The sequence below is a fragment of the Triticum aestivum genome, chromosome 5A, assembly GCF_018294505.1.
Source record: "Triticum aestivum cultivar Chinese Spring chromosome 5A, IWGSC CS RefSeq v2.1, whole genome shotgun sequence".
Taxonomy (NCBI): Eukaryota; Viridiplantae; Streptophyta; class Magnoliopsida; order Poales; family Poaceae; genus Triticum; species Triticum aestivum.
Window position 1 is genome coordinate 531,382,312 of NC_057806.1, and position 9,354 is coordinate 531,391,665.

Here is a 9,354-nt window from a genome sequence, read left to right on the forward strand (position 1 = left end):
TTCCAAGCCGGGAGGAGGTGGTCCTGGAGGCGCCGCAAGGCGACCTCCCGGACTCCAGGAGTAAAGGGGATGAAACCCCCCAGGGCTCCAAGTCCGGCTCTAGGCCGGACACCGCTCCGGAACCTTCAAAGGTTCCAGAGTCCGGTAGTGGACCTCCTTCCAAGAGGAGCAAGTCCACCGTGCCGGTGGCCCCCGTCCAACCGGAGCTGCCGGACAATATGTTAGAGGCGCTCCAAGGCGCCTCCATCGACGAGGAGCACCGCACTATTATGAGTGCGGTGGTCCAGAAGGTTCAGTCTGCCAAGAGCGGACTGACTGAAGCTTGTACTAGCCTTTTAACAGGCTTTGAGGTAACTAAAGAATGTGTAAATAATATTACCGCATAGACAGTAGCCCCTGATGCTCTGTTTGGCGTTCGGGAAGAAAAGTCGAATAGAGGATCAAATAAAATTCACAGGAGTCTAACAAAAATGAGTCAATATGCATATGCAGGCTTCTCTGCTTGCGTCCGCCGCACTGACTGCGGAAGTGGACACGCTAAAGCAGAACCTCGAGTGGTCCGAGCAAGAGCTCGGGCGTGCCAAGAAGCAGCTCGAGGACAATGAAGGTAAGAAATACCTTGTTTTTTTAAACATATATATATATATAAAAAGGTGCAATTGCAAAGAATGACAGGATTATCATGGCTATTGTAGGGGCCACGTCTGAAGTGGCGACCCTTAAGCAAGCGCTGGTCGAGGCCGAGAAGAGGGCGGCCTCGGAGCGCACCGAGCGGGAGAAGTATGAGGCTGAGGTTGGCAAGGTGCGGCAAGAGCTCTAGGCTCTCATGAAAAAACATGAGAGTTTGGAGCTTGACTCAAAGACGCGAGCGTCCGAGCTCGCGGTGGCTATTGAAAATGCCAAGTCTGCCAAGGCCGAATCCCGGAAGACCCTCCAGGAGTTGGATGAGGTGAATAAGATAGAGGCGGTTAAGGCATTCTTTATGCAAAGCAAACACATAAACGTGAGTTACTTGTTACTTACCCGAATCCGGAGCTCTCCAGGAGCGTTCGCCTATCTTCCCCGGAGTGTGTCTGATGCCGCCGCATTCTATCGAGCCGAGGAGGGAAGCTCGACAGAGAAGGTGTTCTGGTCTCAGTATGCTGAGGTCGGACACCCCGTGCCCCTGAGCGACCAGCAGAAGAAATTGGTCGAGCTCCACAAGGCGGCCGAACAGGCCATGAAGGGCCTCATTGTTCGGCTGTGGCCTGGAGGGGCTCTGCCTGGGAGCTATTTCGGGCTGGTGCGGCGGCTGGTGGAGGCATGTCCAAGGCTCGAAGTCATCAAGCGCTCCGTCTACATTGAAGGTGCCCATAGGGCCCTTGCCCGTGCTAAGGTGCACTGGGGCAAGCTGGATACTGAGAAGCTTGTGAAGGACGGGCCACCGCCGGGGAAAGAGCATCGCAAGCCCGAGAATTACTATAAGGATGTCCTGAAGGGTGCCTGCCTTGTGGCGGATGAATGTTCTAGGGATGTAATTTTTGAGTGAAACTTGCTCGTTTTGTCCTGTGCGCTGAAAACTTGTTTATATGCGCTAGGCAATGCTGTTGGAATTTAAAATATTACCTTCTGTGCGGCTGTTTATCAATTCTGAGAGATTGCGAGTCGTCGGCTTCTGCCCCCGTGCCGCTAGTGCTGGGGTGTTCGGGGATAAACATGAGCGCTCTTTTTCCCATGTTTGGGTTCTTCGAGGGAGGCGCTCAGCCAAACGAACAAGGCAATTGGACTATAATGCGTGAACACTCCCACTTAGCCATAGAGTTCTATAATTTTAAATTTCGGCGAAGCCCCTGGTATTCAGAAGACCGAGTTCGGGGCGCTATCCACGCCTTGGCCGCACAGAGCTGGCTCCTCGCCCTAAGCAGCATAAGTCTTTAGGGACTCGAAAACCCTCTCGAACAGCGACCAGCTCTCGCTTCATCATGACGGTCAGTTTTAGCTTTCTCTACTGAGGTGCTTAGCCCAGCTCAACTGGGGCACAATCGCAGTGGTTCTCCTAGTGCTACCTTAGCCGATATAGCGGAATGTAAGGCACCAAAACATAGGAGCCGGGCAAACCCAACTATTGACCCAAGACATGATTCGGAGCCGATGCATATAATGCTATAAGTTCGGGGTGCCGCACTTGTTAAAGTGTTCGGACTTCTCACACCATATTGAGGGGTACTAAAGCCCCTGGCATATTTTGGCTGTACCAACGTGTACGGGTGCAACATGTCATTAAGGAACATATATAAAGAAAAAAGGTAATGCAAAAATAGACGAAAGTTATGCATTGTTTATTAAAAAGGGCTGCGATCAAAGCAGAACGATACAAATAATGCGATAAGTGGAAGGTTGGACTAGTTAACATGTCCATTCCAGGGGCAAGCTGCGGAATAGTATGTGGAACAGGTATACAGCTCGTGATAGAGACCACCTGGGAGTTCCGTAATGCGGCGTGGCTTGTCTGCTTCCCTGGTTCTTGCATCGTTTGTGCGGCAATTGAACTGCCGAACAGGCCTTCCGAAGGATGGAGTCCTGAAAGTAAGAGAAAATTAAAAAACCGGCAGCACCTGGTACAGTTTAAGACGTGTTTTGGGTGTGCCGTGATGGTGCCCCTCCCCCTGTACCCATGGTATCTCTAGAGCGTAGTTATGTACGCGAAGTACTGGCGTCGCCATTTTGCGAGGGTTGGGGTTGGGGCCGCATTGCTACGCCTGCTCGGATCGTGCCAGGCGGTCTTGTTGTAGGTTACTCCAGGCGCGTTTGACGGTGTCCGGTCGTTTAGTGGCCGGACTAGAGAACTGCCTGGAGAGGCTACTTTGTACTTCCGCTGCAAGGGCCGCCATGTGCTCCTCCGTTCGGAGGGAGCGTTCGGTGTTTCCATTGACCGTAATTACTCCTCGAGGGCCTGGCATCTTGAGCTTAAGGTATGCGTAGTGCGGTATCGCATTGAACTTAGCGAATGCGGTTCGCCCGAGCAGTCCGTGATAACCACTGCGAAACGGGACTATGTCGAAGATTAACTCCTCGCTTCGGAAATTATCCGGAGATCCGAAGACCACTTCAAGTGTGATTGAGCCTATACAGTTGGCCACTACACCTGGTATTACGCCCTTAAAGGTCGTTTTGGTGGTCTTAATCCTCGAGGGATCTATGCCCATTTTCCGCACTGTATCCTAGTAAAGCAGGTTCAGGCTACTGCCGCCGTCCATAAGGACTCTAGTGAGATGAAATCCGTCAATAATTGGGTATAGAACCAATGCGGCGAATCCACCATGAAGGATGCTAGTGGGATGGTCCCTTCGATCAAAGGTGATCGGGCAGGAGGACCATGGGTTGAACTTTGGGGCGACTGGCTCTACCGCGTATACATCCCTTAACGCGCGCTTTCGCTCCCTTTTGATTACGTCGGTTGCATATATCATGTTCACCGTCCGCACTTGTGGGGGAAAAACCTTCTGTCCGTTGTTGTTCGGCGGCCGGGGCTCCTCGTCGTCATCGCTATGCAGCCCCTTGTCTTCATTTTCGAAGTTTAACTTTCCTGCCTGCTTGAACACCCAGCAATCCCTGTTGGTGTGATTGGCCGGCTTTTCGGGGGTGCCATGTATCTGGCACAAGCGGTCGAGTATTCGGTCCAAACTAGACGGGCCCCTAGGATTCCTTTTGAATGGCTTTTTCCATTGACCGGATTTAGAGCCTCTGAATCCGGCATTAACTGCCGTATCCTCAGCATTGTCTCCGTTAATGTGGCGCTTCTGCTTGTTGCGACGCGACCTGCCACTACTGTCCCTGGTGTCCGAATTACCAGGGTTCTTGGTCATATTGTTGCTACGAGCAAGCCAGTTGTCTTCTCCCGCGCAAAAGCGGGTCATGAGTGCCGTGAGTGCTGCCATAGATTTCGGCTTTTCCTGTCCAAGCTGCCGGGCCAGCCACTCGTCACGGATATTGTGCTTGAAGGCTGCTAGGGCCTCAGCGTCCGGACAGTCGACTATTTGATTTTTCTTTGTTAGGAACCGTGTCCAGAATTGCCTGGCCGATTCCTTTGGCTGCTGAATTACGTAACTTAGGTCATCGGCGTCTGGGGGTCGCACATAAGTGCCCTGGAAATTGTCGAGGAATGCGGCTTCCAGGTCCTCCCCACAACTGATTGATCCTGTTGGCAAGCTGTTAAGCCAATGCCGAGTTGGTCCTTTAAGCTTGAGTGGGAGGTATTTGATGGCGTGGAAATCATCGCCGTGGGCCATGTGGATATGAAGGAGATAATCCTCGATCCATACCTCAGGATCTGTTGTGCCATCATATGATTCGATGTTTACGGGTTTGAAACCCTCGGGGATTTGATGATCCATTATTTCGTCTGTAAAGCATAGTGGGTGTGCGGCGCCTCTGTACTGGGCTATATCATGACGTAGCTCCAATGAGCCTTGTCTACTGTGTTCGGCCCTGCCGAATTTGTGGCCGGCATGACGGTTACCGTCTCGAGCCGTGGGGCGCCCACGCGATCTGTAGATCAATCTTGTTTGCCTTGCCTTGTCCTCCAACATGTCTCGTAAGTCCGGCGCATATTCTCGTGCCTTGGTAAGGGGTGCGGCTTGAGTGGAGGGCCGAGAGGCCTCTCAGTCGCGGCCACGAGGTGGCCGGTCGGCCGCATCAAGTGCTTCCTCCTCTAATCGAGGTAGCAACCTGTGCTTTGGGTAGCTCTTGGAGGGGCGTTCGAGTTTATGCTCTTCGGCCGCAAGGACTTCAGTCCATCTATCGACCAGCAAATCTTGATCAGCTCTAAGTTGTTGCTGTTTTTTTAGGCTTCTTGTCGTGGCCATAAGCCTGCGTTGAAAAAGCTCTTGCTCGACGGGATCCTCTGGCACGACAAATTTGTCATCGTCGAGGCTTGCCTCGTCTTCGGAGGGAGGCATATAATTATCGCCCTCGACCTCTCTGTCTGCTGCTCTCTCATGAGGGCTAGTTTCTCCATCCTCCTGTGCTAAATCTTGCTGGAGGGGGTTTTCTTCGGCGCTTTCCAGAGTATTATTATCTCCCGTGCTGGAATCACCGTATTTGTTTTGGCGGGATTTTGAGCGGCGCCGCTGACGCTGGCGCTTAGGCTGTTTCTTGGAGGGGTCATCCTCCGTTGTTCCATCGCCATCTCCCTCTTTTGGGGTGTCCACCATGTATATGTCATATGACGAGGTGGCTTTCCAGGGCCTAGTAGGCGCTGGTTCTTCATTATCTCCTTCATCGACGTCCATACTGTCAATGTCTTCGGAGTCGAAGTCGAGCATGTCGGTTAAGTCGTCGACAGTGGCTACAAAGTGGGTGGTGGGTGGGCTTTGAATTTCTTCATCGTCCGTACCCCAACCTTGCTGACCGTAGTCCGGCCAGGGCTCTCCTGATAAAGAGAGAGACTTCAGTGACTTCAGGATATCGCCGAAAGGCGAGTGCTGAAAGATGTCCGCGATAGTGAACTCCATGATCGGCGCCCAATCGGATTCGATCGGCAGGGGCGCGGGGTTCGGAGTCCGGAGAGGAGTCCGGCTCCTTGGAGTCACGAGTCTCGCAGAGTACGGGGCTGGTGTTTGGCTCAATCGCCATTGGGGTCGCAGCCCCCGAGGTGGCGTCCAACCGCCCATCCTCGATCGGCGCAGTTGGCTCCAAATTAAGGGTCGGAGCCGACGCGGGTGCGGCCTCCAGGGCACTGTTCAGCGGCAGAGCTAGATCATGCTCGTCGTGATAGTGCAGCGCGCTCGGCAGAGGATCGAATCCATCGAAGATCAAGTCTCCGCGGATGTCAGCCGTGTAGTTTAAACTTCCAAATCTGACCTGACGGCCAGGGGTGTAGCTTTCGCTCTGCTCCAGACGGCCAAGCGAATTGGCACGCAGTGCGAAGCCACCGAAGACGAAGATCTGTCCGGGGAGGAAGGTCTCACCCTGGACTGCATCGCTATTGATGATCGTAGGAGCCATCAAGCCTGACGGCGATGACACAGAGGAACTCTCAATGAAAGCACCAATGTCGGTGTCAAAACCGGCGGATCTCGGGTAGGGGGTCCCGAACTGTGCGTCTAGGCCGGATGGTAACAGGAGGCAAGGGACACGAAGTTTTATCCAGGTTCGGGCCCTCTCGATGGAGGTAAAACCCTACGTCCTGCTTGATTAATATTGATGATATGGGTAGTACAAGAGTAGATCTACCACGAGATTGGAGAGGCTAAACCCTAGAAGCTAGCCTATGGTATGATTGTTGATGTGTATGTTGTCCTACGGACTAAAACCCTCCGGTTTATATAGACATCGGAGAGGGTTAGGGTTACACAAAGTCGGTTACAATGGTAGGAGATCTTCATATCCGTATCGCCAAGCTTTCCTTCCACGCCAAGGAAAGTCCCTTCCGGACATGGAACGGAATCTTCAATCTTGTATCTTCATAGTCCAGGAGTCCGGCTGAAGGTATGGTCCGGCTACCCGAACACCCCCTAATCCAGGACTCCCTCAGAATGCATTGTGGAGTAGTCAGTAGATGATTGGTTGCGAGACTGACAGAAGCTTAAACCCTAGTGTATGCGCTATTCTGTAAGGGACCGATTGGATCCAAAAGTTTAATGCTATGGTTAGAATTTATTCTTAATACTTTTTTCGTAGTTGTGGATGCTTGCGAGGGGGTTAATCATAAGTAGGGGGTTTGTTCAGGTAAGAACAACACCTAAGCACCGGTCCGCCCATATATCAAATTATCAAAGTAGCGAACACAAATCGAATCAACATGATGAAAGTGACTAGATGAAATTCCTGTGTACCCTCAAGAACACTTTGCTTATTATAAGAGACCGTTTTTGTCTGTCCTTTGCCTCAAAAGGATTGGGCTATCTTGCTACACTTTTTTTACTATTATTGTTACTTGCTCGTTACAAATTATCTTGCTATCAAACTACTCGGTTACTTACAATTTTAGCACTTGCACACATTACCTTGCTGAAAACCACTTGTCATTTCCTTTTGCTCCTCATTGGGTTCGACATTATTACTTATTGAAAAGGCTACATTTGATCCCATACACTTGTGGGTCATCATCTATGGTCAGGAAACCTTAACCATCTTTGATCAAGGAGCTAGTCTAGTAGAGGCTCACTAGGGACATGATGTTTGTTTATGTATCCACACATGTATTTAGGTTTCCTATTAATAAAATTCTAGCATGAATAATAAACCTTTATCATGAATAAGGAAATATGAAATAGAAACTTTATTATTGCCTCTAAGGCATATTTCCTTCACGAACCAAATCCCACACCATTGTCTGTCTTTCATTGCAGCAATTTCAGTGTGGTACCGAGCTTTGTGTTGTCACTTCACAATTTGGGTACAAACCTTTTTTGTGATCCTCTAACATGCGATGGAACTTCAACTTCTCCATTTCACTTTCTCATTCTCTCTGTGCATCCACATTGGCCCGGCGAAGATCATCATCGGGCACATCTGGTGCCTCTTGATCTTCAGTGTCCCCCGTTGCATTATCACTGTATTCAGGGAACATAGGATAGTTGACATCATCCTCTTCTTCTTCATTGTCTTCCATCATAACCCCTCTTTCTCCATGCTTGGTCCAAACATTATAGTGTGGCATGAAACCCTTCTCAAGCAGGTGCAAGTGAAGGGTTTTCGAGTCAGAGTGATCCTTCATAATCCCACGGACAATACATGCACAATACATAAAACCATTCCGCTAGTTTGCCTAAGCCACCTCGAGAAAATTATGCAGGCCCTCAATGTTGTCGGAGGTGCATCGGTCATCGTACATCTATTGTTGGTTCATCTACATGCATTATATAATTAAGTATATCAAAAACCATTATAGAACATCATGAATAAAGAAGTGACCAAATTAATACAAGTTCATCATCACATTAAAACCAAAGCACAATAGTGATCAAATATTATTACTAAAAAAATAAATACATATAGTTCATACAAGTTCATCATCATCAGAAATTTGTGCATTGTTTAAGCTTGCAGGTTTACCCGAAGATGAACTTAAGAAGAAGATTTTCCCTTTATATTTGAAGGGAGAAGCATTTTCATGGTATAGGCTATCTGATGATATTGGATCTTGGAATTGGATCACGGAATTGGACTCGATTGAAATTAGAGTTTCACCAAAAATATATCGTATGCATCTAGTTCATCATGATAGGAATTATATATATAAATTTTGGCCTCGTCAGGTAGAAAGTATCGCTCTAGCTTGGGGGAGGCTTAAGTAAATGTTATATTCATGCCCCAATCATGAGCTCTCAAGAGAAATTATTATTCAGAACTTCTATGCCCGGATTTCTCACAATGATCAATCCATGCTCGATACTTCTTGTACTGGTTCATTTATGAAGAAGACTACTGAATTCCCGTTGGATCTTTTAGAAAGAATTAAACGTAACTCTGAAGATTGGGAACTCAATGAAGGTAAAGAGTCAGGTATTAAGCTTAAGTATGATTATGTTAAATCTTTTATGAATACCGATGCTTTTCAAAAGTTTAGCACTAAATATGGACTTGACTCTAATATAGTAGCCTTCTTTTGCGAATCATTTGCTACTCATGTTGATCTCCCTAAGGGGAATTGGTTTGAATATCACCCACCTATTAAAGAAGAAATTAAAGAACCGGTACTAGCTAAAGAGCAAACTATTATTTATGATGTTGATCCAGTTGTTCCTACTGCTTATATTGGAAAACCACCTTTCCCTGTCAGGATCAAGGAACATGCTAAAGTTTCAACTGTGGTCAACAAAAGTTATATTAGAACACCTAAACCTGAGGAACAAATCAAAGAAGAACCTAGTGTTGCTATGGTTAAGGATCTCCTGGAAGAAAATATAGATGGGCTTGTTATTTACTTCTGTGAAGAAGGTGCTAGAATTGCCAAACCCAATAAAACGGATAAACATAGACCTGTTGCTGGCATGCCCATTGTCTCAGTTAGAATAGGATATCACTGTTACCATGGTTTATGCGACATAGGTGCTAGCGTGATTGCTATTCCCTTTTGCTTATATCAAGCAATTATGAATGACATAGCACCCGCAGAGATGGAAGACATAGATGTTATTATTAAACTTGCTAATAGAGATACTATATCACCAATTGGGATTGTTAGAGATGTTGAAGTCTTGTGTGGGAAAATAAAATACCCTGCTGATTTTCTTGTTCTTGGTTCCCCAGAAGATGATTTTTGTCCCATTATCTTTGGTAGACCATTCTTGAACACCGTTAATGCTAAAATAGATTGTGAGAAACAAACTGTCACTGTCAGCTTTGGTGATGAGTCTCATGAGTTTAATT